The sequence below is a fragment of the Tursiops truncatus genome, chromosome 11, assembly GCF_011762595.2.
Source record: "Tursiops truncatus isolate mTurTru1 chromosome 11, mTurTru1.mat.Y, whole genome shotgun sequence".
In the NCBI taxonomy this organism is placed as follows: domain Eukaryota; kingdom Metazoa; phylum Chordata; class Mammalia; order Artiodactyla; family Delphinidae; genus Tursiops; species Tursiops truncatus.
In genome coordinates this window covers 63,826,744-63,854,708 of record NC_047044.1, presented here as the reverse complement: position 1 = coordinate 63,854,708, position 27,965 = coordinate 63,826,744, and the positions used below count along the sequence as shown (strand labels likewise).

General features: G+C 36.2%; 1 long non-coding RNA gene and 1 pseudogene across 1 annotated transcript in view; one reads left to right on the top strand and one right to left on the bottom strand.

Moving 5' to 3' along the window:
* Positions 1–27,965, top strand: part of LOC141275883 (uncharacterized) — an 81,308-nt gene that overhangs the window by 44,107 nt on the left and 9,236 nt on the right. The gene's annotated exons all lie outside the window — the stretch shown is intronic.
* Positions 6,387–7,316, bottom strand: LOC141275882 (olfactory receptor 5BS1-like; annotated as a pseudogene).

The window sequence follows — 27,965 nt, the reverse complement described above, 5'->3', positions numbered from 1 at the left end:
GAAAAAGAGAAAAGACAAATTATCAGTATCAGGAATAAAAGAGTGTATCACTACAGATCCTTCACAGACTTAAAACCTAATAAGAGAATGTTATAAATGATTTTATGCCAATTTAGTTGAATTTGACAATTTAGCTGAAGTGGACAGATTCTTTGAAAGACACAAATTACCAAATTACAAGAAAATATAGGAAACCACAGTAGTCCCATATCAACTAAATAAATTGAATTTGTAACCATAAATCAGAAGGAAACCCAAGGTCCAGGTGGTTTTCCTGGTGTATTTGATCAAGCTTAAACAAAAGGATAGTAATTCTACAAACATTTGTTTTCAGAAATTTTTATACAGATCTTGTTTTATGACACTAAATATAGTTTTAGTCATACAAATTCTATACCTGTTTTGGTTAAATTTATTACTAGTTATTTTATGATTTTGTTGCTAATGTGAATGGATTTTCTCCTATTTTCAGTTCAAATTGATTATTAATAGGATAGTGAAAGACTATTTTTTGTGTATTTATTTTTTGTGTTGCCAAATTAATCTCTCTTATTAATTCTCATTCTTCCCCCCAACCCTCAGCCTATTGAGTCCAAGAATATAATCATATCATGTGCACACAAAATAAGTAATTTGGTATTTTATAATTATTCTAAGTATTTCATCTTCGTGTCTATTACATTAGTTATAACTTTCAAAACAATGTTAGGAAATAGTGGAGAAAACAGGCATCTCTGCCCAATATCTGGTTTTAATAGAAATTATTTTAGTATTTCACCATTTATCTTGTTGTTTACAGTTTATTCAAGAAAGCAAAATATGCCATATATACTGAAAAGTACACAGAACATATATGTACAATTTAACAAATAATTGTAAAGCAAAGATCTATGTGACCACTGTACAAGAAAAAATTTTAAAGGTTAAGAGATAGTACATTACCAGCACTGGGACTGTATACAACTCTGCTACAAGAACCCTGTTCCTTCTCCTCTTAGTGATAATACAGGTTGCCCTAACATTCTTACTGACTTCCTTACTTTTTAAATAGTTTTTTCATTTATACGTGCAACCCTAAATAATATAGTCCTGTTTGCCTTTATTTGAACTTTATATGAATGGAATAATGTTTTATGTATCATTTTGTTCAATATTATATCTAAGATTGATCCATGCTACTTCATGTGAAAAGGTTTATTCATTTTCTTTGGTTGTATTCACTTCACAGTATGGATATATCAAAATTTATCTTTTAATTTCTATTGTACGTGTCCATGAGTTATTTCCTATATTTGGTTATTACAAACATGGCTACCATGAACATTTTTGTACATTTATTTTGGTACAGTGTGTATGAGTTTCTCTAGGATAAATCCCTAATAGTACAATTTTGGGCCGAATTAACTTTACTACATAATGGGTAACTAAACCTTTTTCCCAAATGAGAGTTAACATTGTTCTACATTAATGCTCCAACCAAAAGACATAGACTGGCTGAATGGATACAAAAACAAGACGCATATATTTGCTGTCTACAAGAGACCCACTTCAGACCTAGGGACACATACAGACTGAAAGTGAGGGGATGGAAAAAGATATTCCATGCAAATGGAAATCAAAAGAAAGCTGGAGTAGCAATTCTCGTATCAGTCAAAATAGACTTTAAAATAAAGACTATTACAAGAGGCAAAGAAGGACACTACATAATGATCAAGGGATCAATCCAAGAAGAAGATATAACAATCATAAACAAATATGCACCTAATATAAGTGCTGTTTTCTACAGCCACTGTACCAATTTACATTCCCACCAACAGAGTAGATGGTTCCAATTTCTCCAGATCCTTGACAACACTTTTTATCTTTTGTTTGTTTTTGTAATAGTCATTCTAATAGGTTTGAGGTGATATCTCACTGTTTTTGATTTGCATTTCCCTGATGATTACTGATATTTAGCACTTTTTCATATACTTGTTGACCATTTGTATGTTTTCTGTGGAAAATGTCTATTCAGTTCTGTTGCCCATTTTTTAATGTGGTTATTTACTTTTTCTGATAATCTCTTTATTTATATTGGCCAGTTAAGGTTTTCTATTTCTTCTTTTGTTTTTCTGGAAGACTTTATCTTGCCTTTATTTCTAAGGAACAGTTTTACTGGGTACAGTATTCTTGGTTGTTAATTTTTTTCTTTCAGCACTTTGAATATATCATCTCAATCTTTCCTGGATTGAGAGGTTTCTGCTGAGAAATCCACTGATAGCCTTATGGGGTTCCCTTATATGTGATGAGTTGCTTTTCTCTTGCTGCTTTGAAACTTCTTTCTTTATCTTTGAAAATGTGATTATAATGTATCAGTATAGACTTCTTGGTTTCTTCTATTTGACATCCTTTGGCATCCTGAATGTGGATGCCCATTTCTCTCTCCACATCTGGGAAGTTTTCAGCCATTATTTCCTTAAATAAGCTTTCTGCCCCTTTCTCTATCTCTTCTCTTTCAGGACTCCTAAAATGTGTACATTGGCTCAGTTGATGGAGTTCCCTGAGCCCTTTAGGCTTTCTTCACCTTTTTCATTCTTTTTCCTTTTTGATCCTCTGGCTGTATAATTTAAATGCTCTGTCTTTGAGTTCACTGATTGCTTCTTCTGTTTTTTTTCTAAGTCTGCTGTTGAATTTTTCACTGCAGTCATTGCACTCTTCAGCTCCAGTATTTTTATTTTATTTTATTAGTTTCTTTTACAGGGTATGGCAGATTCTATTTTCTAAAGATGATGCAGTATCTCCTTTGACATTCTCACTGATTAGTGGGTCTGCTCTTGACCTCAAATCTGAGTGGGCTTAGACTCACTTGTAATCAGAGTGAAGTAGAAGTGATGCTGGATGACTTCCTAGGTAAGGCCAGAAAAGTCCATGCTACTTTTACCTTCTTCTCTTGAACTCTCATACTCAGAGCCCAGGAATGCCATGCATAAGTCTGACTATCCAAAGGGTACCATGCAGTGATGAAGCCAAACCACTCTGATGGGCATTCTCTGTCATCAAGTCCTCCCAGCCTATGTGTCAGATTCTGTGACTGAAGGAGCATATAGGTAATCTCAGCTCCCAGCTGTTGAGTCACCCCAAGCCTTTGACTCCTCCTAGCTGAAGCCCAGATGGGGTGAAGCACATAAAAGTCATCCTTACTGTGCCCTTTCCAATTTCTGACCCACAGAATCCCTCTTTCTGCTGTGTTGTTTCTGGGACTTGTTTCTGAATTAAAGGAGAGATAGATGCTAATGAGATTAGGAGGTGGAAGAGAAGGTAAATAATAGAACTTTAGTTCTCTCTGCCTCAGTAGGTGTTTGTTTATGGTCAGCAGAGTACCTGCATACTGGAGTTAAATGCAGACAGTGTGGGTAGGGGATGCCAAATTTTCCCTGGGTTTTGACATCTGTCATGTTTCAGAGGGAAGGGCTCATGAAAAGTAGTTTAAAAGTATGTTTTCAGTCCATCATCAATGAAACAGTTGGTTGAAATTCCACCTGGATTTTAGCAACTGTTCCTCTCTCATTTAAAATCCATAGTGTTGTTGCCAGTTTTTCTCCTTTTCTGTATCTTTATGGTCATTTTTTAAATGGTGAGGTTTTTTTTTTTAATTGAGATATTGACATATAACATTGTGTTCGTTTTAGGTGTACAACATAATGGTTGATATATGTATACACTGCAAAATGATCACCGCAATAAGTTTAGCTAGCATCCATCACCACACAGAGTTACGTTTTTTTTTCTCTTGTGATGAGAACTTTTAAGGTTACTCTCTTAGCAACTTTCAAGTATACAATAGAGTATTAACATATTCGTCATGCTGTACATTACATCCCCAGGAGTTATTTTATAACTGGAAGTTTGTACCTTTTGACACCATCACCCATTTTATCCAACCCCCATCCCCCACTTCTGGCAACCACCAATCTGCTCTCATCTCCAGTATTTCTGAGTGGTTCTTTTTATTGTTTCTATCTCTTTATTGATGTTTTTCATTTTGTTCATATATCATTTTCCTGAATTCGCTTAATTGACTGAGTTCTACTGTAACTCACTGAGCTTCTTTTAGAAGATTGTTTTGAATTTTGTCAGCAAATTCATAGATCTCTATTTCTTTAGGGTCAGTTACTAGAGATTTATTTTTCTCCTTTGACTATGTTATATTTTCCTGAAAGATCAGTCGAGTCCCTTGTAGCTTTGTGCTGATGTCTGCATTTTTTTGAAGACACAGACACTCTAAATTGCTCCAGATGACCAGCCTTTTTTTTTTTTTTAATGGAGGCTGTAATCTCTCATTCCCTCTGGTGTCTAACTTTGCTGGTTCTGTCAGCACTTGATGTGAGGCTACACAGAAGCTAGTGCCGTGGGTAGGACCCTGAAAGGTAAAGACATTGGAGGCATGCCCTACTCCTCTGCCTCCCTTCTGAGGGAGAAGCCTCAGTTCTGCACATTTTCCCAATCTTGAAGATCCTTGCTAGCTGTAGGAAGCCACCCTCTGCTTTTCCTTTGTTCTTAGCTGCCCCAGGCATCTGGACTATGCTAGTTCCTTTAGCACTTGGTGTGAGGTGAGACAGGACCTGGACCCTTGGGGAGTGAGTGCACTGAAAGGCTCGGAGGCTGAGCGCACACTCTAATCTCTTTTCCCCACCATGGGAGAAGTCATTGGCTGAGGAGATCTCTCTTGGCCCTGGGCTGTGCAGTTTGCAGGGAGGGGCTAATGCAGTTAAAGTGAAATTGCTCTTCTTACCCATTTCAGCGTGGCTGTTCTTGGTTTTTGTGCTTATCTGGGGTGCTGAAACTTCTTATTTGGAATCTGGAATTCTCATAAAGGTATTTTGGTTCATGTATAATTTTTACATCGCTGTTTCTATGGGGGAACAACGATTGAGTATTCCTATTTCTTCATTTTGCTGATGTCACTCGCAGTTTGATCTTTAAGGAACAGATTATTTCGTGATACTGTGGTGGAATATGTGTAGTGATGAATTTAGCCAGGGTAGCTACAATGACTAGTGGGACAGTGTGCATCTTCATTTAGGGGAAGGTGTAAGAACTTCTTCACTTATAATAACAGTGGTGTTTTAAAACCTGTATGATCATGTTATAACTCTTAACATTGATACATATAACTAGATTGATTTATGAAAGGTTTAGCTAAAATAAAACATGGTCAACAATGTATACACATATCTGTGTGCCCATTTTATCATTGTATTTCTTGATATTTCTTTATGTTAAGATAAATATAAAAATAATGCTCTCTTGATGTTTTAATTTGCTTTAATTTACTTCTGCTTTTTTTTGTTTACAGAATGTTTATACATCAAATACAAATGCTGCATTTTATAATGTATGCCTTCAGGCAAGAGGCTGTAGCAGAATGAAAAATCAATTTTTAGCATAACAATATGTTCAATCTTCTTATATATATATTTATTTTTATTGTGGTAAAAAACACAAAACATAAATTTTACCCTCTTAACAAATTTTAACTGTACAGTATTGTTAACTATATGCATATTGCTGTGTAGAAGATCTTCAGAACTATTTTTATCTTCTTGACTGAAACTCTATACCCAATGAGTAGCAACTTCCCAGTTCCCCCTTTCCCCTAGTCCCTGGCAACCACCATTCTGCGTTCTGCTTCTGTGAGTTTGCTTTAGATATCTCATATAAGTAGAGCTACACAGTATTTCTCCTGCGACTGGCTTCTCTCACTTAACACAATGGCCTCAATCTATGTTGTCACACACTGTAGAATTGCCTTCTTGTTTTAAAGCTGAATAATACTCCATTGTATGTATATATCACATTTTCTTTATCCAGTCACCTGTTCATGGACATTTAATATGTTCATTCTTTGTGTTCACTATTCTTTGACTATTTGCAGGCACACATGCCATTTGATGCCTATGGTGCCACCAGGTCAGGTGAATGGAGGGTGCTGAACTGTCTTATCCTGGAGCATTGTCTGCGTGTAGTTTACTTGTTCTGTGCCCTTCTACTAATGGGTTCCTTTGTGTAACTCCACAGGTAAAAGTCCTGGGCTCAGAATCTTAGTTCTTGTCAGAGTCTTTGTTCTGGTTCAGCCTCCTCAACTGTAGGGAAGTCATTCTTTCTGGATTAGTTTCCAAAGGCTATGGTAGGAGCTAATGTCTGTGAACCTTTCCCCTAAAACCCAGGATGGGCCAAATACTTCTCTGACTATATTGCTTATCTTTTGGAAGTTACTTAACTTTGAATAAGAAATAAAAACAGTTGAATTTAATTAAAAATCAAGTTATACATGAGCTCTAAGCTTACAAAGTTCTCAGCCCTTGTAGATTGGTTCTCTTATAGAACAAACATCATGTTGAGGTTTCTTACCCTGAGACACATATTTGCTGCCTCAGCATCCTCTGCAGAGCTGCCTTTACCTCCTAGTTCTTGAAGCTGTAAATGAGAGGGTTTAATAAGGAAGTGATCACACCATACCGTATAGAGATAACTCACTACAGTACTGGTCCTGAAGAGGGGCTGATGTACCTGAATAGAGCCGTCCCATAGAACAAGAGCACCATGGTGAGATGGGAGTAGCAGGTGGAGAAGGCTTCACCTTGGCTTTTAGAGGAAGAGGTACTTAGAATGGCAAGAATAATTTTTGAGTAAGAGAAGAGAATCAGGGGAAGTGTCTCAAGTCCTAGAAATGCAAAAAACCTAGCCAGCAGGATGGTGTTAGGTGTGGTATCACTGCAGGACAGAGGGAAGTGTGAAGGCAGTTCACAACTGAAATGGGAGATGAGATTGGGACCATAGAACTGTAAGTTCTGAACACAAAGATTATTCACTAGTGAGTTCAGAAACCCCATCACCCATGCTGTACCAACGATTGCAGTGCAGAGAGGTCTATTCATGACCACGGTGGAGAGCAGAGGGTGACACATGGCAGCATAGCGGTCATAGGCCGTAGCAGAGAGCAAGCAGCTCTCAGTGATTCCAGAAATCATGAAAAAGAAACTCTGGGTAATGCAGCCCCACACCGAAATGGTTTTCTTCTGAGATAGGAAATTCTGCAGCATCTTGGGCACAGTGACTAAAGAGTAGCATATGTCTAGGAAAGATAAATGTCCAAGGAAGAAGTACCTGGGCATGTGGAGGTGAGAATCAGCCCTGATCAACAGGATCATCATCAGGTTCCCTATCAGGGTCAGGAGGTAAATCCCCAGGAAGAGAACAAAGAGCATGGTCTGGATATCCGGGTCACTAGACAATCATAGCAGCACAAATTCATCAATAATGCTAAGATTTGTCATGGTTTCTTAGATATCCTATCCCTGGAGAGAAACAAATACTTATTCATTTGGTGGGACAACGATCTGAGTCACACTCAGTGAATAGGACTTTTTAATCTATAAAAGATCCACTCTTTAAGGCTAAAGTGTCCCAGTATCCAGTTGCGCTGATTTGAGTCTTTTGGTCTCAGCTAAGAGAATCTGGTACTCTTCCTTATCATTTTCCTCTCCTTTTGTCTCCCTCAGTCCTGAGGACAGCGCCTGCCCAGTTTATGTGACTTATATCTCTTTTTTCATCAACTCATTGGTAATCTTGTGCCAGCTGAGCCCTGGAGACAGATGTTGAGTAAGAACTGTTGGGAGCCAGGACCAGTTCACTGCCCATGGGAGAGGCAGCAGTAGCCAGAGCCAAAGTGGTTCTCAGTCCAGAGAGGGACAAGCCACTAGTCCTGCTGTGGCCAGTGGAGGACACAGGACTGCAGAATGCTTCTGGCTATAAATGGCTTTACTATTAGGGGACCAGGTGAACTCCAGTGTGTGAGACTCTGCTTAGAGTCTTTATTCCCTGATAGTCCTAGCATTCTGAAAACACACACACTCTCTCTCTCTCTCTCTCTCTCTCTCTCTCTCTCTCTCTCTCTCTCTCTCTCTCTCTCTCTCTCTCTTCAACCAAGTACATATACTCTCCTTTCTCACTGTGACAAGTTCAGTCATTTCATTACTCTCTTGAAGCTCCCTGCTCCTTTAACCTCACACTCCTAACTCTCAGCTGATAATTGGCAGAGGACATGTTCCTGTTCCTGTTATGGGCGATCTCTAACTCCCTAATCCCCACACATGGAGTTATTCTTCTTTTCTCCCCTCCAGCGCGGGAAGGAGGCCCTTCTCCTTCACCTCTGGTGAGTGCTTCTCTCTGCTCTGTATTCCATCTTAACCCTTCTCTTTGAGCATCTCTCTGAATCAACGATGCTCTTTCACTTCCCTTGTCTCTCCCTTTCCATCAAGCATATCCACTCAGTTTATATGCAGAACTACTCACATTTATCCATTTAAAATAGAGCAGAAACAATTAATAACCTTCTTTCTTCCATAAGAAGCCTTAAAAATATAATAGAATTTGGCACCCTTCCTTGGGTAATAAAATATATTGCCTTTAAAGTTTTCTACATGTAAAAACACTAAGACTTAGATAACTTTTCGTCTGAGACATAAAGTCCACATTAGTGAAAATTTTACTCACCCATCTAGATTTTAGTATATTTCTGATGTTACCCCAATCCTTCAGAAAAAATGTATATGGAATATACCACATATTATATAACACCTCTGCTGCACCCTGTAGTCAAACATATTACTATTTCTATAATGAAACTTCTGAGTACCCCTTCTACATGGGATTTTAAGAGTCTACAAATAGCCTCATATCAATTAACTTCCAGTGTTTCCTCCAAACTAGTTCTGGAAAAAAAAGTTTGGCTTTTAGAGATTTTTGGAGATTTTGGAATTGGAGATGAGAGCTTATAAACCTGTCTTAAATTTCTATATTCACTGGCTTTTATTTCTAGGTTTCCTATTCTATTCTTTGATGTGTCTGTTTTTACAGTAGTGCCACACTCTCTAATGACTGTAGATACGGTATATACTTTAATATATAACGATGCTGGTTTCTAATGTTTATACTTTTATGTTATTTTTTCATTTATTCTTATAATTTCACTTCGTAATTGGATTTATAGTTTGAAAAATTCCCTTGAGATTTCAGCTGGAGTTGTTTTTTCACCAATATGTCAATATTACTTTGGCAGTAAGCTTTACAATTTGTTCTACCTTTTCTTTGTTTCAGCCTTTTCTTTTTGCTTACAGTATAATTTTTTATTTTCTTCACATAGGCCCTAGGCTTTTTTGTCTATATTTTTTATACATCAGGTTCTTATTAGTCATCAATTTTATACACGTCAGTGTATATATGTCAATCCCAATCACCCAATTCATCACACCCCCACCCCCACGCAGCTTTCCCCCCTTGGTGTCCATACGTTTGTTCTCTACATCTGTGTCTCAATTTCTGCCCTGAAATCTGTGTCTCAATTTCTTCCCTGCCCTGTACCATTTTTCTAGGTTCCACATATATGTGTTAATATGATATTTGTTTTTCTCTTTCTGACTTACTTCACTCTGTATGACAGTCTCTAGATCCATCCATGTCTCAACAAATGACCCAGTCTTATTCCTTTTTATGGCTGAGTAATGTTCCATTGTATATATGTACCACATCTTCTTTACCCATTCGTCTGTCAATGGGCATTTAGGTTGCTCCCATGACTTGGCTATTCTAAAGAGTGCTGCAATGAACACTGGGGTTCATGTGGCTTTTTGAATAATGGTTTTCTCTGGGTATATGCCCAGTAGTGGGATGGCTGGATCATATGGTAATTTTATTTTCAGTTTTTTAAGGAACCTCCATACTGTTCTCCACAGTGGCTGTATCAATTTACATTCCCACCAACAGTGCAAGAGGGTTCCCTTTTCTCCACACCCTCTCCAGCATTTGTTGTTTGTAGATTTTCTGATGATGCCCATTCTAACTGGTGTGAGATGGTACCTCATTATAGTTTTGATTTGCATTTCTCTAATAATTAGTGATGTTGAGCAGCTTTTCATGTGCTTCTTGGCGATCTGTATGTCTTCTTTGGAGAATTGTCTATTTAGGTCTTCTGCCCATTTTTGGGTTGGGTTGTTTGTTTTTTAAATATTGAGCTGCATGAGCTATTTATATATTTTGGAGATTAATCCTTTGTCCCTTGATTTGTTTGCAAATATTTTCTCCCATTCTGAGTGTTGTCTTTTTGTCTTGTTTATCGTTTCCTTTGCTGTGCAAAAGCTCTGAAGTTTCATTAGGTCCCATTTGTTTATTTTTGTTTTTATTTTCATTACTCTAGGAGGTGGATCAAAAAAGATCTTGCTGTGATTTATGTCAAAGAGTGTTCTTCCTATGTTTTCCTCTAAGAGTTTTATAGTGTCCAGTCTTAACATTTAGGTCTCTAATGCGTTTTGAGTTTATTTTAAGTGTATGGTGTTAGGGAGCGTTCTAATTTCATTCTTTTACATGTAGCTGTCCAGTTTTCCCAGCACCACTTATTGAAGAGGCTGTCTTTTCTCCATTGTATATCCTTGCCTCCTTTGTCGTAGATTAGTTGACCATAGGTGCGTGGGTTTATCTCTGGGCTTTCTATCTTGTTCCATTGATCTATGTTTCTGTTTTTGTGCCAGAACCATATTGCCTTCATTAGTGTAGCTTTGTAGTATAGTCTGAAGCCAGGGAGTCTGATGCCTCCAGCTCCGTTATTTTCCCTCAAGACTGCTTTGTCTATTCGGGGTCTTTTGTGTCTCCATACAAATTTTAAGATTTTTTGTTCTAGTTCCATAAAATATGCCATTGGTAAGTTGACAGGGATTGCATTGAGTCTGTAGATTGCTTTGAGTAGTATAACCATTTTCACAATATTGATTCTTCCAATCCAAGAACATGGTATACCTCTCCATCTGTTGGTATCATCTTTAATTTCTTTCATCAGTGTCTTATAGTTTTCTGCATACAGGTCTTTTGTCTCCCTAGGTAGGTTTATTCCTAGGTATTTTATTCTTTTCGTTGCAATGGTAAATGGGAGTGTTTCCTTAATTTCTCTTTTAGATTTTTCATCATTAGTGTATAGGAATGCAAGAGATTTCTGTGCATTAACTTTGTATCCTGCAACTTTACCAAATACATTGATTAGCTCTAGTAGTTTTCTGGTGGCATCTTTAGGATTCTCTATGTATAGTATCATGTCATCTGCAAACAGTGACAGTTTTACTTCTTCTTTTCCAATTTGTATTTCTTTTTCTTCTCTTATTGCCGTGGCTAGGACTTCCAAAACTATGTTGAATAATAGTGGTGAGAGTGGACATCCTTGTCTTGTTCCTGATCTTAGAGGAAATGCTTTCAGTTTTTCACCATTGAGAATGACGTTTGCTGTGGGTTTGTCATATATGGCCTTTATTATGTTGAGGTAGGTTCCCTCTATGCTCACTTTCTGGAGAGTTTTTATCATGAATGGATGTTGAATTTTGTCAAAAGTTTTTCTGCATCTATTGAGATGATCATATGGTTTTTCTTCTTCAATTTGTAAATATGGTGTATCACATTGATTGATTTGAGTATATTGAAGAAAAGTTGCATCTCTGGGATAAATCCCACTTCATCATGGTTTATGATCCTTTTAATGTGTTGTTGGATTCTGTTTGCTAGTGTTTCATTGAGGATTTTTGCATCTATATTCATCAGTGATACTAGTCTGTAATTTTCTTTTTTTGTAGTATCTTTCTCTGGTTTTGGTATCAGGGTGATGGTGGCCTCATAAAATGAGTTTGGGAGTGTTCCTCCCTCCACAATTTTTTGGAACAGTTTGAGAAGGATAGGTGTTAGCTCATCTCTAAATGTTTGATAGAATTCACCTTTGAAGCCATCTGGTTCTGGAATTCTGTTTGTTGGAAGGTTTTTAGTCACAGTTTCAATTTCATTACTTGTGATTGGTCTGTTCATATTTTCTGTTTCTTCCTGGTTCAGTCTTGGCAGGATATACCTTCTAAAAATTTTTCCATTTCTTCCAGGTTGTCCATTTTATTGGCATAGAGTTGCTTGTAGTAGTCTCTTAGGATGCTTTGTATATCTGTGGTGCCTGTTGTAACTTCTCCTTTTTCATTTCTAATTTTATTGATTTGAGTCCTCTCCCTCTTTTTCTTGATGAGTCTGGCTAATGGTTTATCAATTTTGTTTATCTTCTCAAAGAACCAGCTTTTAGTTTTATTGATCTTTGCTGTTGTTTTCTTTGTTTCTATTTCATTTCTTCCTGCTCTGATCTTTCTGATTTCTTTCCTTCTGCTAACTTTGGGTTTTGTTTGTTCTTCTCTCTCTAGTTCCTTTAGGTGTAACGTTAGATTGTTTATTTGAGATTTTTCTTGTTTCTTGAGGTAGCTTTTATAGCTATAAACTTCCCTCTTAGAACTGCTCTTGCTGCATCCCATAGGTTTCAGATCATCATGTTTTCGTTGTCATTTGTCTCTAGGTATTTTTTTATTTCCTCTTTGATTTCTTCAGTGGTCTCCTGGTTATTTAGTAACGTATTGTTTAGCCTCCGTGTGTTTGTTTTTTACGTTTTTTCCCCTGTCATTCATTTCTAATCTCATCGCGTTGTGGTCAGAAAAGATGCTTGATATGATTTCAGTTTTCTTAAATTTACCGAGGCTTGATTTGTGACCCAAGATGTGATCTATCCTGGAGAATGGTCCGTGCGCACTTGAGAAGAAAGTGTAATCTGCTGTTTTTGGATGGAATGTCCTATAAATATCAATTAAATCTATCTGATCTATTGTGTCATTTAAAGCTTCTGTTTTCTTATTTATTTTCATTTTGGATGATCTGTCCATTGGTGTAAATGAGGTGTTAAAGTCCCCCACTATTTTTGTGTTATTGTCGATTTCCTCTTTTATAGCTGTTAGCAGTTGCCTAATGTATTGAGGTGCTCCTATGTTGGGTGCATATATATTTATAATTGTTATACCTTCTTCTTAAATTGATCCCTTGATCATTATGTAGTGTCCTTCCTTATCTCTTGTAACATTCTTTAAAGTCTATTTTATCTGTTATGAGCATTGTTACTCCAGCTTTCTTTTGATTTCCATTTGCATGGAATATATTTTTCCATACCCTCACTTTCAGTCTGTGTGTGTCCCTAAGTCTGAAGTGGGTCTCTTGTAGACAGCATATATATGGGTCTTGTTTTTGCATCCATTCAGCAAGCCTGTGTCTTCTGGTCGCAGCATTTAATCCATTTACATTTAAGGTAATTATCGATATGTATGTTCCTACGACCATTTTCTTAATCATTTTGGGTTTGTTTTTGTAGGTCCTTTTCTTCCCTTGTGTTTCCCACTTAGAGAAGTTCCTTTAGCATTTGTTGTAGAGCTGGTTTAGTGGTACTGAATTCTCTTAGCTTTTGCTTGTCTGTAAAGCTTTTGATTTCTCCATCGAATATGAATGAGATCCTTGCCGGGTAGAGTAATCTTCATTGTAGGTTCTTCCCTTTCATCACTGTAAGTATATCATGCCACTGCCTTCTGGCTTGTAGAGTTTCTGCTGAGAACTCAGCTGTTAACCTTATGGGAGTTCCCTTGTATGTTATTTGTCATTTTTCCCTTGCTGCTTTCAATAATTTTTCTTTGTCTTTAATTTTTGCCAATTTGATTACTATATGTCTTGGCGTGTTTCTCCTTGGGTTTATCCTCTATGGGACTTGCTGCACTTCCTGGATTTGGGTGGCTATTTCCTTTCCCATGTTAGAGAAGTTTTTGACTATAATCTCTTCAAACATTTTCTCTGGTCCTTTCTCTCTCTCTTCTCCTTCTGGAACCCCTATAATGAGAATGTTGTTGTGTTTAATGTTGTCCCTGAGGCTGTCTTAGGCTGTTTTCATTTCTTTTCATTCTTTTTTCTTTACTCTGTTCCGCAGCAGTGAATTCCACCATTCTGTCTTCCAGGTCACTTATCCGTTCTTCTGCCTTAGTTATTCTGCTATTGATTCCTTCTAGTATAGTTTTCATTTCAGTTATTGTATTGTTCATCTCTGTTCGTTTGTTCTTTAATTCTTCTAGGTGTTTTTTAAACATTTCTTGCATCTTCTCAATCTTTGCCTCCATTCTTTTTCCGAGGTCCCGGATCATCTTCACTATCATTATTCTGAATTCTTTTTCTGGAAGGTTGCCTATCTCCACTTCATTTAGTTGTGTTTCTTCAGTTTTATCTTGTTCCTTCATCTGGTACCTAGCCCTCTGCCTTTTCATCTTGTCTATCTTTCTGTGAATGTGATTTTTGTTCCACAGGCTGCAGGACTGTAGTTCTTATTCATTCTGCTGTCTGCCCTCTGGTGGATGAGGCCATCTCAGAGGCTTGTGCAAGTTTCCTGATGGGAGGGACTGGTGGTGGGTAGAGCTTGTCTGTGTATTATATATACTTTTTTTTTTTTGCTCTTTTGCTTATGAACTTTGCAGTTGAGGTTCCCAACTACATAGCTTTGTGGAGAAGTAGCAGCAGCTTCTAGGGCTTGAGCTCCATACTTTATGGAGAAATTTGATTTTATGTGGGCATATGCTGCCAGATAGGGTACACCAGGTAATATTATTCTGGCCTCCAGTACTTATTGTTCTTCCCTGACATCATCAGCCAAAGGGAGGCACTCTCTTCTTCCCGAGCTCTGGTCCTACAATGAAACATGTCACCCAGTTGCAGTTGCCTGTTTGATGCCACGTGTATTTGCTCATGCATTACTCCAACCAAAGTCCCTATTGGTACCCTTTTACTTTCCCCTCTTCCTGGCTTCTACTTGTCTAATCAGGAAACTTTCTGATTTTTCTCCTACTTTTTTGTGTTGGTACTTTTCTGTTCACCCCTGCATACTTTCAAGTTACTATTTCTCTCTTTAGTACCATCAGAACTGCTTTCAGTTTCTCAGTAACTGCTTAATATCTGGTCTTCTAAGTAATCACCCTTTTGATTTGACAATAGGTAAATTCACTTAAAAACCCTCTTTAATATTTTTCCATGGTTTGTTTCTTAAAAGAAATACTGCATCATATGCTCAGTAGACCATTTTATAATCAGAAGGTCACAAGCTATATGTTCCAATTCACTAGAGATGATAAAACAATGAAGCTGAGGGGGGGGGGGAGAGAAAGGGAAAGAGATTGGTCATGAATTTTCATTTTGTACTGAAGAAGTATTGGACATCAATCCTGACTCCATCACTTACTGGCTAAGTGACTTAGGCAAGTTAATGGTCTCAGACACACTCAGTATCTTCGTTTTTAAAAATGGAACTTCTACCTTACAAGGATGTTATAATGAATAAAGACTTTTTTTTAATAGTATACAGAACACTGCTGGCTGATAGCTTGATGAACTTTAGCTCTTTTGTCTATTTTTATGGCAAAAATAAAAGTAGAGAAAGGAAGTTTACAACAAAAATGATCAAATAAGACAGTTGAATAAATTAAACCCATAATTTATAACTGTATGTAAAAATCACAGTGGTATTAAATACAAAGTTTTAAGTAACCTCATTAAAAGGCACAGATTTAAGAAACAAAAATCTAATGATATGGTGCTTTAAGCATATAACAAAATGATACAGAAACATTAAAGCTGCCATGATGGGCAAAGATATACATGGTGACTTCTAAAAAAGAAAGAACAAGGTGGAAATATTAACATCACAGAAAGTGAAATTCAAAGAAAAAACATTAAACTATAAAAGAGTTCCATTTTATAATATCATTATAATATAATAAGAGGTATAACCCACAGTGAAGACAAAACTTTCATGATCTTTTAAGGCTACAAAATTCAGTTTCAAAATAAATGAAGCAAAAACATGGTAATACCATGAAATACATCCAGAGGCACAATGTTGGTGTCAAACTTATACATATTTTTTCAGTCTTTGACAGAAGAAATGAAGTGAAAGTCAACACCATTGCAAACGATTTGAGTGTATGATAAATAGAACAAGGACATGATGATGGAGTAGAAGGACTTGAGCTCACCTCCTCTCACAAAACACCAAAATTATAACTAACTGCTGAACAACCACTGACAAAAAAAGACTGGAACCTACCAAAAAGATATTCTACAACTAAAGACAAAAAAGAAGCCATAATGAGATGGTAGGAGGGGTGCTTTTTATAATATAATCAAATCCCATACCTGCTGGATGGGTGACCCACAAACTGGAAAATAATTATATGGCAGAGGTTCTCCCACAGAAGTGAAAGTTCTGAGCCCCCATCAGGCTTCCCAGCCTTGGGGTCTGGCATCAGGGGAGGAGCCCCCAGAGCATTCAGCTTTGAAGGCCAGTGGGACTTGAGTGCAGGAGCTCCACAGAACTGGGGGAAACAGAACTCCACTCTTGGAGGGTGCACACAATGTTTCACATGCACTGGAACCCAGGGCAAAGCAGTGACTCCATAGGAGCCTGAGCCAGACCTACCTACAGGTCTTGGAGGTGCTACTGGGGAGGTGAAGGTTGGCTATGGCCCACAGTGGGGGCAAGGACACTGGTGGTGGAGGCCCCAGGGAATATTACTCAGTATGAGATCTCCCACAGGTTGCCATTTTGGCACTGAGACCTGACCCCACCCAACAGCTTGCAGGCTCCAATGCTGGGGTGCCCCAGGTGAAACAACCAACAGAGTGTGAACAGTGCCACACCCTTTACAGCCTGCGTGAAGTTTTCCTGATCCCACAGCTACCTCTAGACATGCAACCTGACATGGCCCTGCCTACCAGAGGGACATGAACCAGCCCCACCCGCCAGTGGGCAGACACCAGTCCCTCCCACCAGGAAACCTGAACAAGCCCCTGGACCAACCTCACCCACCAGGAGGCAGGCACCAGAAGCAAGAAGAACTACAATCCTGCAGCCTGCAGAATGGAGCCTACAAACAGAGAGTTAAACAAAACGAGATGGCAGAGAAATATTTTCTAGGTGAAGGAACAAGATAAAAACCCAGAAGAGCTAATAAGTGAAGTTGAGATAGGAAATCTGCCTGAAAATGAATTCAGAATAATGATAGTGAAGATGATCCAAGATATTGGAAAAAGAACAGAAGCACAGACCAGAAGATACAAGAAATGTTTTTTTGGTCACACTGCACAGCTTCTGGGATCTTTGTTCCCTGACCAAGGATTGAATCCAGGCCCTCAGCAGTGAAAACATGGAGTCCTAACCACTGGTCTGCCAGGGAAGTCCCCACAAGAAATGTTTAACAAAGAGCTACAAGATTTAAAGAACAAACCAAGAGTTGAACAATACAATAACTGGAATGAAAAATACACTAGAAGGAAACAACGGCAGAATGAATGAGGCCTAAGAATGAATAAGTGAGCTGGAAGATAGAATGGTGGAAACCACTGCTGTAGAACAGAATAAAGAAAAAAGACTGAAAAGAAATTAGGCCAGTCTAAGAGACCTCTGGAATAACACTGAATGCACTAACATTCACATTATAGGGGTCCAAGAAGGAGAAGAGACAGAGAAAGGGCCTTAGAAAATATTTGAAGAGATAATAACTGAAAACTCCCCTAACATGAGAAAGGAAACACTCACTCAAGTCCAGGAAGTGCAGAGAGCCCCATACAGGAAAAAGTCAAGGAGGAACTTGCCGAGACATTTATTAATCAAAAATTAAAGACAAAGAGAAAATGTTAAAAGCAACAAGAGAAAAGCAAAAAATAACATACAAGGGAACCCCCATATGGTTATCAGCTGATTTTTCAGCAGAAACTCTGCAGCCAGAAGGGAGTGGCATGGTATATTTAAAGTGATGAAAGGGAGAGACCTACAACCAAGAATACTCTATCCAGCAAGGCTGTCATTCAGATTTGATGGAGAAATTAAAAGCTTTACAGAAGAGGATAGCTAAGGGAATTCAGCACCACCAAACCAGCTTTACAACAAATGCTAAAGGAACTTCTCTAGGTGGAAAAGAAAAGCACAGAACTAGAAACAAGAAAATTATGAATTTGGAAAAGCTCACTGGTAAAAGTGAAAATACAGGAAAGGTAGGATATCATCTGCAAACAAATATGGCATCAAAACTAACAATCATGAGATAAGGAGAGTACAAATGCAGGATATTGGAAATACATATGGAATTAAGAAACCAGGAACTTAAAACAATATTGTTTATATATAGACTGCTATATCAAAACTTCATGGTAACCACAAAGCAAAAATCTACAATAGATACGTACACAAAAAATAAAAAGCAATCCAAACACAACACTAAAGATAGTCATCAAATCACAAGAGAAGAAAAGTGGAAGGGGAAAAAAAAGACTTACAAAAACAACTTCAAAACAATCAACAAAATGACCATAAGAACATACATATCAATAATTACCTTAAACGCAAATGGATTAACTGCTCCAACCAAAAGACATATAGACTGGCTGAATGGATACAAAAACAAGACCTGTATATATGCTGTCTACAAGAGACCCACTTCAGATCTAAGGACACACACAGACTGAAAGTGAGGGTATGGAAAAAGATATTCCATGCAAATGAAAATCAAAATAAAGCTGGAGTAGCAATAGTCATATCAGACAAAATAGACTTTAAAATAAAGACTGTTACAAGAGACAAATAGGACAGTACATAATGGTCAAGGGATCAATACAAGTAGAAGATACAATACTTGTAAATATATATGCAGCCAACATAGGAGTAACTCATATGTAAATCAAATGCTTACAGCTATGAAAGGAGAACTTGACAGTAACACAATAATAGCGGGGAACTTTAACACCCCACTTACATCAAAGGACAGACTCCTGAAAAAAATCAATAAGGAAACTCAGGCCCTAAATGATACAATAGACCAGATGGACTTAATTGATATCTATAGAACACTCCATCCGAAAGCAGGAGAATACACATTCTTCTCAAGTGCACATGGAACATTCTCCAGGATAGATCACATGCTGGGACACAAAGCAAACCTTGGTAAATGTAAGAAAACTGAAATCATATCAAGAATCTTTTCTGACCACAATGCTATGAGATTAGAAGTCAACTACAAGAAAAAAAAAACTGTAAAAAACACAAACACGTAGAGGCTACACTATATGTTACTAAAGAATCAATGGATCACTGAAGAAATCAAAGAGGAAATAAAAAATACCTAGAGACAAATGAGAATGAAAACACGACAATCCAAAACCTATGGATGCACCAAAAGCAGTACTAAGGGGGAAGTTTTTAGTGGTACAATCTTGCCTCAGGAAACAAGAAAAATCTCAAATAAACAACCTAAGCTTACACCTAAAACAGCTAGAGAAAGCAAAACCCGAAATTAGTAGAACAAAGTCAGAAGAGAAATATATGAAATAGAGAAGAAAACAATAGAAAGATCAATCAAACTAAAAGCTGGTTCTTTGAAAAGATAAAAAGATTGATAAACGTTTAGGCAGACTCATCAGGAAAAAGAGGGAGAGGGATCAGATCAATAAAATTAGAAACGAAAAAGGAGAAGTTACAGCTGACATCACAGAAATACAAAGGATCATAAGAGACTACTACAAGCAACTATATGCCAATAAAATGAACAACCTAGAAGAAATGGACAAATTCTTAGAAATGTACAATCTCCTAACACTGAGCAGGAATCAATAGAAAATATGAACAGACCAATCACAAGTAAATGCTGAAATTAAAACTGTGATTTAAAAACTCCCACCAAACTAAAGTCCAGAACCAGATGACTTCATAGGCAAATTCTATCAAACATTTCGAGAAGAGTTAAACCTATCCTTTTGAAACTATTCCAAAAAATTGCAGAGGAAGGAATACTCCCAAGCTCATTGTACAAGGTCACCATCACCCTGATACCAAAACCAGACAAAGATACCACAAGAAACTAAGATTACTGGCCAATACCACTGAGGAACATAGACACACAAATCCTCAACAAAATACTAGCAAACCGAACCTAATGATACATTAAAAGGATCATACACCATGGTCAAGAGGGATTTATCCCAAGGATGCAAGGATTCTTCAATATCCACAAATCAATCAGTGTGATACACATTAACAAACTGAAGAATAAAAACCATACAGTCATCTAAACAGATGCAGAAACAGCTTTTGACAAAATTCAACACCCATTTATGATAAAAACTCTCCAGAAACTGGAGAGGGAACAAACCTCAATATAATAAAGATCATATATGACAAACCTACAGCTAACATCATACTCAACAGTCAAAGGCTGAAAGCATTTCCTCTAAGATCAGGAAAAAGACAAGGATGTCCACTCCCACAACTTTTATTCAACATAGTTTTGGAAGTCCTAGCCATGGCAATCAGAGAGGAAAAAGAAATAAAAGGAATCCCAATTAATTCAAAATTTAAAAAATACCATCTACGATAGTATCAAAAATAAGTGAAGTACTTAGGTATTAACCTACAAAACTTGTGCAGAATGTATATGCTAAAAACTACAAAAGATTGATGAGAAAAACCAAAGATCTTAAAAAATGCAGAGACATACACTATTCATGAATTGGAAGATTCAGCATTGTTAAGAAGTCAATTCTTGGGCTTCCCTGATGGCACAGCGGTTGAGAGTCCGCCTGCCAATGCAGGGGACACAGGTTTGTGCCCCGGTCTGGGAAGATCCCACAAGCCGCGGAGTGGCTGGGCCCGTGAGCCATGGCCACTGAGCCTGCACGTCTGGAGCCTGTGCTCTGCAACGGGAGAGGCCACAACAGTGAGAGGCCCGCGTACCACAAGAACAAACAAACAAAAATTTTATATGGAAAGTCAAGGGAACCAGAATAGCTTAAAATACACAAACAGAAAAATTAGAAAAAGAACAGAGTTGAAGATCTCATACTACCTAATTTCAAGACTTATAGACAGTATGATAATGTCAAAAGGATAGGAATATAGATCAATGAAACAGAATTGAGAGTCCAGAAATAAACCATTTTATTTATGGTCAGTGGATTTTTGATAAAGCTACAAAACAGTTCAACAGAGAAATTACAGTATTTTTTAAGAAATGTGCTAGAACATTTGGACATTTAGAAGCAAATAATATATGTATTATATATGTGTGTATGTGTGTGTGTGTGTATATATATATATATGTATACACATACATTTGTATGTATACATAGATAAGAAAGACCTTGACCAATACCCTACACCTTATGCAAAATCAACTCATAGACCTAAATGTAAAATCTAAAACTAATAAAATTCTAGGTGAAAAAACTGTCACTGTTTGCAGATGACATGATACTATACATAGAAAATCCTAAAGATGCTACCAGAAAACTATTAGACCTCATCAATGAATTCGGTAAAGTTGCAGGATACAAAATTAATACACAGAAATCTGTTGCATGTCCATACACTAACAACAAAAGATCAGAAAGAGCAATTAAGGAAACAGTCCCATTTACCATCATATCAAAAAGAATAAAATACCTAGGAATAAACCTATCTAAGGAAACAAAAGACCTGTACTCTATAAACTATAAGATGCTAATGAAAGAAATCAAAGATGACAAAAACAGATGGAAAGATATATTATGTTCTTGAATTGGAAGAATAAATATCAAAATGACTATACTACCCAAGGCAATCTACAGATTCAGTGCAATCCCTATCACATTGCCAATGGCATTTTTCACAGAACTGGAACAAAAAAAATTTTTAATTTGTATGGAAACACAAAAGATTCTGTATATTCAAAGCAATCCTGAGAAACAAAGTGGAGCTGGAGGAATCAGGCTTCCTGACTTCAGAGTATAATACAAATCTACACTAATCAAAACAGTATGGTACTGGCACAAAAACAGAAATATAGATCAATGGAACAGGATAGAAAGCCCAGAAATAAACCCATGCACATATGGTCAATTAATCTATGACAAAAGAGGCAAGAATATACAATGGAGAAAAGACAATCCTTTAATAAGTGGTGCTGGGAAAACTGGACAGCTACATGTAAAAGAATGAAATTAGAACATTCTCTAACACTGTACACAAAAATAAACTCAAAAGGAATTAAAGACCTAAATGTAAGACTGGATACTATAAAACTCCTAGAGAAAAACAAAGAAAGAACACTTTTGACATAAATTGCAGCAATATCTTTTCCAGTCTGTCTCCTAGAGTAATGGAAATAAAAACAAAAATAAACAAATGGGACCTAATTAAACTCAAACGCTTTTGCACAGCAAAGGAAACCATAAACCAAACAAAAAGACAATCCATGGAATAGGAGAAAATATTTGCAATTGAAGTGACTGATGAGGGATTAATCTCCAAAATATACAAGCAGCTCATGAGCTTAATATCAAAAAAACAAATGACCCATTCAAAAAATGGGCAGAAGGTCTAAACAAACATTTCTCCAAAGAAGACATACATATGGCCAAAAGGCACATGAAAAGATGCTCAGTGTCACTAATTAATTAGAGAAATGCAAATCAAAACTGCAATGAGGTATCACCTCACACTGGTCAGAATGGTCATCATCAAAAAATTCTACAAACAATAAATGCTGGAGAGGGTGTGGAGAAAGAACCCTCCTACACTGTTGGTGGGAATGTAAATTGGTACAGCCACTAAGGAGAACAGTATGGAGGGTCCTTAAAAAACTAAAAATAGAACTATCATATGAACCAGCAATCCCACTTCTTGGCATATATCTGGAAAAAAATGTAATTCAAAAAGATACATGCACTATTTACAACAGCCAAGACATGCAGAAACCTAAATGCCCATTGACAGAGGAATGGATAAAGAACATGTGGTACCTATATACAATGGAATATTACTCAGCTATAAAAAAGAATGAAATAATGCCATTTGTAGCAATATGCATAGACCTAGAGATTATCATACTAAGTGAAGTAAGTCAGACACAGAAAGACAAATATCATATGATATCACATGTGGAGTCTAAAACAATGACACAAATGAACTTATTTACAAAACAGACACAGACTCACCAGACTTCAAAAACAAATTTATGGTTACCAAAGGGGAAAGGTCAGTAGGAGGGATAAATTAGGAGTTTGGGATTAACATATACACACTACGATATATAAAATAATCAACAAGGACCTACTGTATAGCACAGGGACCTCTACTCAATATTCTGTAATAACCTACATAGGAAAAGAATCTGAAAAAGAGTGGATATATGTATATGTATAATTGTATCACTTTGCTGTATACCTGAAACTAATACAACATTGTAAATCAACTATACTCCAATATAAAAAATTAAATTGAGAAAAATAACTAAGTTACGAAAATCTAGATACTGAAACCTAAATATCAATCACTTTTAATTATAAATATATGTTAACACTTCTCAAATACATGTTAATTTAATGGTTTATGAAATGGTGTATCAATTAATAGGTTTTTTCATGGAATGTAATGATCTTTTAATATTAGAAAATTTTATAATTGGTCCAACAAGAAGAAATATATAATAATCTCAATAAATTTTGAAAATCCACAAAGTTCAATATCTATTTTGATAATATCTCTTTACAACTAAAATGGATCACTATAACTTGATAAAAACATGGGCTATATGCTGACATCTAACATCATACTAACAGTGAATTATCAGAGGCTTTTTTTATTACAATTAGATACTAAACAAGACTGACCACTCAAACTATTATTCTTTTCCTGTTATTACGGAATTATTAGTGTATGTTAAAAGATAGGAGTAAGAAATGGACATTTTAAGGATGAGAAAGGAGGACACCTAACTTGCTTTTTTATTGATAATATGATTGATATCACATTATGGTCATTAAGGGACAAGGAGAATGTCAGATTAGTTTAAGAAAAAGAGAGAGGTTGTTGGATTGGAATTGGAGTACATTCAGATTAGAGGCAGCCCTAATCCACTTTCCTCATGGATATTGTTTCTCTAACATTGAGCCTATGACTTTTATCTTTAGTGTCCATAAATTAGGAGACTCTAATTAGGTTGTTTAATCGCCATTTCAACGGGAGTATTCCTATCAGCAGCTCCTAGATCAGGTATTTTTTCTCTGGTCTAGTGGATATTTCTGTATTTCTTTAGAACAACTTTTAATTGTTTTCACATCAAAACAATATAAAACTATTTTAATTCTAAATCATTTGGATAGTGGAATCTGATTTTAGCACCTGATATGCATTCTGATTATGGCAAGGATGCCAAATTAAAGTGAAAGCAATTAAATTTGATGTCGTATTTGGTAATGGCAGACTAGTGTATTGAAGACCAAATTCCCTCCCCAAAACAACTTTAAAAATTAAGCAAATGTAAATGTATAAGTATATACTTTTTTGAATTTTGATAGTACCAGAGATGTACCAAAACAGCTGAAATTTGAGGGATCAATATAACTGAAGAGAAGTTATGATGACATTTGATACTGCTTTCTGCCTTAAGTCGTCCATTGATTTTTAACACAAAATCAGAAGCAGAGTAGTTAAAAATCAGAACAGTAAGTGGCATCTGAGCAGAAATGCTAATTGTCCTATAAGTCTGAGAGGACAAAAATTGGTGCTTAACACCACCAAAGAAGAGAGGATCTGGTAAGCACTTCAGATTTTTAGTTAGGACCTCAGAAGAGCTACATGCTAAGAGAGTAAGTATAAACTGGAAATAGACCAGCTATCATTAAAGGCTGATGGTCAGTTTCAAAGCAGCATAAATCTGATTGGATTAAGGTTATCTTTCATCTACCTTCATTGCTATATCTTCTCTGAAGAAAGAAAATATTACATAGGGTAAAATTATTTCTATAATTTGTTAAACAAAATGCTCAGAATTCAGTTTAAAAAAAGAATCAGGGATGCCAGGAGGCAATACCACATGATTGGAAAATAATAGGAAAATTAGAAAGCAATAGATCCATAGGAGATCCAGATATTGACATGGACTCGCATATAACTAATATGTTTAAGAAATTTGATGACTAAATGGACATTTTCAGGAGACTTGAAATCTATTAAAAAAAACCACATTTGAGTTTTAGAACAGAAAACAAAAATAACCCAAATTAATAATTTAATGGATATGTATAAGCTATTAGATATAACAGAAGAGAGATTTGATGAAGATGGGTTGGAAGAAAATATCCAGACTTAAGTAGTGAGAAAAACATGACAGAAGATATAGAGAAGAGCATAAAAGACATGTAGCGAATGGTGGAAACATCTAATGCACAGAAGGAGAGGGAGGAGAGAATTAGGCAGATGCAATATTTAAAGATTATCCCAATCTGACACAAGCTTCCATCAAGCTACTGATTTAAGAAGATCTCTAAACTCCAAACAGGATAAATACAAAGAATTCCACAACAAAATATATAATGAAATAGCTGACCAAGACCAAAATAACAAAAGCAGCTAGAATAAAATGATATAGTCCTTCTAATTAGCAATACTAAAACTTAGAGCTAACCTCTCAGTGGAAGCTGAAGGACAAAGTCATGTGATCCTCAAAGCACTGGGAGAAAATATTTGTCAAGAATTCTACAGCCAGTAAAAATATTCTTTAAAAAAAAAGGCTAAAGAAAGATACTTATAGACAGTCAAAAAATTGGAGAATTCATCATCAGCACATTTAATAACAGTCCTTCAGGAAAAAGGACAATGAATCAAGCCAGAAGCAAGACGGAGTGAAGATCAATAAGAAAAGGTAAATACCTAGAGACAAATGAAAATGAAAACATGATGATTCAAAACCTACAGTTTGCAGCAAAAGCAGTTCTAAGATGGAAGTTTATAGTGAGACAGGCTTACCTCAGGAAACAAGAAAAATCTCAAACAAACAACCTAACCTTATGCTTAAATCAACTAAAGAAAGAAGAACAAACAAAACCCAAAGTTAGTAGTGGAAAGAAATCATAAGGATCAGAGCATAAATAAATGAAATACAGAAGAAAACAATAGAAAAGATCAAAGAAATTAAAAGCTGGTTCTTTGAAAAGATAAACAAAATTGATAATCCTTTAGCCAGACTCATCAGGAAAAAAAGGGAGAGGGCCCAAATCAATAAAATCAGAAATAAAAAAGAAGTTACAACTAACACCACAGCAATACAAAGAAAGGATCATAAGATACTACTATGAGCAACTATACTCCAATAAAATGGACAACCTAGAAGAAATGGACAAATCTTTAGAAATGTACAATCTTCCAAGACTGAAGCAGGAAGAAATAGAAAATATGAATAGACCAATTATCAGTACTGATTGAATCAGGGATTATAAAACACCCAACAAGCAAAAGTCCAGGAATAGATGACTTCACAGGTGAATTCTACCAAACATTTTGAGAAGAGTTAATACCTATCCTTCTGAAACTATTCCAAAAAACTGCAGAGGAAGGAACATTTCTTAACTCATTCTATGAGTGCACCATCACCCTGATACCAAAACAAGACAAAGATATCACCAAAAAAGGAAAATTACAGGCCAATATCACTTATGAACATAGATGCAAAAATACTCAACAAAATACTAGCAAATGGACTCCAACAATACATTCAAAGGATCATACACCATAATCAACTGGGATTTATCCCAGGGATGCAAGTATTTTTCAATATCTGCTAATCAATCAATGTGATAACAAATTAAAGAATAATATTAACATTAACAAAATGAAGAATAAAAGCCATATGATCATCTCAATAGGTGAAGAAAAAGCTATTGATACAATTTAACATAAATTTATGTTAAAAACTTTCCAGAAAGTGGGCTTAGAGGGAACGTACCTCAGCATAATAAAGGCCATATATGACAAACCCACAGATAAGATCATATTCCACAGTGAAAGGCTGAAAGCATGTCCCCTAAGATTAGGAACAATACCAGGATGCCCACTCTCACCACTTTTATTCAACACAGTTTTGGAAGTTCTAGCCACAGCAATCAGAGAAGAAAAAGAAATAAAGGGAATCTAACATGGAAAAGAAAAGGTAAAATTGTCACTGTTTGCAGATGACATGATGCTATACATAGAAAATCCTGAAGATGCTACCAGAAAACTACTAGAACTCATTAATGAACTCAGTAAAGTTGCTGGATACAAAATTAATATATAGAAATCTCCTGATTTTCTATATACTAACAACAAAAAAGGAAGAGAACTTAAGGAAACAGTCCCATTTACCATCACAGCAAAAATAATAAAATACCTAGGAATAAACCTACTTAGGGAGCAAAAGACCTGTACTCTGAAAACTATAAGATACTGGTAAAATAAATTGAAGACAAAACAACAGATGGAAATATATACCATGTTCTTGAATTGGAAGAATCAATATTGTTAAAATGACCATACTAACCAAGGTAATCTACAGAATCAATGCAATCTCTGTCAAATTACCAAGGGCATTTTTCACAGAACTAGAACAAATTTTTTTTTTAATTTGTACGGAAACACAAAAGACCCCAAATAGCCAAAACGATCTTGAGAAAGAAGAATGAAACTGGAGGAATCATGCGCCCTGACTTCAGACTATACTACAAAGCTACGGTAATCAAAACAGTATGGTTCTGGCACAAACACAGACATATAAATCAGTGGAACATGATGGAAAGCCCAGAAATAAACCCACACACTTATGGTCAATTAATTTACAACAAAGGAGGCAAGAATATACAATGGGAAAAAGACAGTCTCTTTAATAAGTGGTGCTGGGAAAACTGGATATGTAAAAGAATGAAATTAGAACATTCTCTAACACCATATACAAAATAAACTAAAAATGGATTAAAGATCTAAATATAAGATCAGATACTATAAAGCTCCTAGAGGAAAACATAGGCAGAATGCTCTTTGACATAAATTGTAGCAATATTTTTTTGGATCTGTCTCTTAGAGTAATGGAAATAAAAACAAAAATAAACAAATGGGACCTAATTAAACTTAAAAGTTTTTGTACAGCAAAGAAACTGTAAACAAAATGAAAAGGCAACCTACAAATTAGGAGAAAATATTTGCAAATGATGTGACCGACAAGGGATTA